Here is a 1,067-nt window from a genome sequence, read left to right as displayed (position 1 = left end):
GTCACATCGTGAAATACAGGAAGTTTATTTTTTTAGTACCATTTAAATTCACTTTCGAGTGCTTTCAAGTATGGAAGTGTTCCAAAATTAACACACGCACTTAAATGTTAAACATGGCAATTGCACTCTTGATCAACTTTAGAACTTACACATGGCAATCAAATTGTAAATAAGTAACCAATACATGCAAATAAGTCCAACTGCAAGATAGGAATATAAAGAATATACGATACCACCAACAAGCATCAAACCATGAGTAACAAGAACTGTGAACAAATGGTGGCTCAAGAAAAGTCTCATCAACTGATGGTACATATAATCACGAAAAAAAAAACGAAATAAATAAATAAATCTAAGTTTCAGAAAAGAAAAGAAGATCAAAAAAAAAAACATCAACAAGATCATAATAACTTCAACATCGATTATTTTCACCCAATTAAAACACACACATATACACAAATGAACACCCAGTAGTAAATACCTTGAATTGAAAACCAACACTCTTTTTCCCTAGAGTTAGAAATAATGAGCATACCACGAATCTCACAGTTTATGAAATTCCAAATTCAATTCCGTACTCTCATATCTTCGCTGTAGCATAAAATTACATGTGAATCAAAAAGAAAAGGGAAGGCAACAACATGCAAGATTCCAATTTCAACACACCATATATGTTAGAACCACAAATTATATCACCGAAAAATGTTATGGTACGCAAATTCTCAGGTGAAAAGATTGGATCTGGAAATCAAAACAGGGCGTCATATTTCATGCCAGAAAATATCACAGAATCAACAAAAATAATCGATGGATAGCAGCAGGCAGAGCGGGTGAAAATTTTACCTCACAGACGAAATTCTTGAGGGTTGAATCTTAAAGATTTGCAGATAAGCGACAGCAGGTTCTATAAGGGCGAGCGATGACGCTAATATAATATCTAGGGTTTTGACCCGACTATACCTACCAATAATAGTATTTACTTTCTTCTGCAGTTTATATTGCAAATATTGTAATTCCAAAAAAACAGAATACTGTTTTCTAACTATTATTATGTCATAATATTTTAC

General features: G+C 32.7%; 1 protein-coding gene across 6 annotated transcripts in view; it reads right to left on the bottom strand.

Annotated features, from left to right (window-relative positions):
* LOC105177266 (KH domain-containing protein At4g18375) overlaps window positions 1–984 on the bottom strand; it is a 5,988-nt gene extending 5,004 nt beyond the window's left edge. For 4 of the 6 annotated variants that reach the window (XR_002288327.1, XR_849040.2, XR_849041.2 and 1 more), the window contains exon 1: window positions 844–978. The gene's annotated coding sequence lies outside the window, so the exon portion shown is untranslated. Of the gene's footprint in view, window positions 1–843 lie in introns of all 6 variants that reach the window. The other 2 variants (XM_011100346.2, XM_011100347.2) reach the window with 2 other exon arrangements.

The sequence above is a fragment of the Sesamum indicum genome, linkage group LG15, assembly GCF_000512975.1.
Source record: "Sesamum indicum cultivar Zhongzhi No. 13 linkage group LG15, S_indicum_v1.0, whole genome shotgun sequence".
NCBI classification, from domain to species: domain Eukaryota; kingdom Viridiplantae; phylum Streptophyta; class Magnoliopsida; order Lamiales; family Pedaliaceae; genus Sesamum; species Sesamum indicum.
The sequence above is the reverse complement of the archived record's forward strand: the minus strand, read 5'-3'. Positions and strand labels throughout refer to the sequence as shown.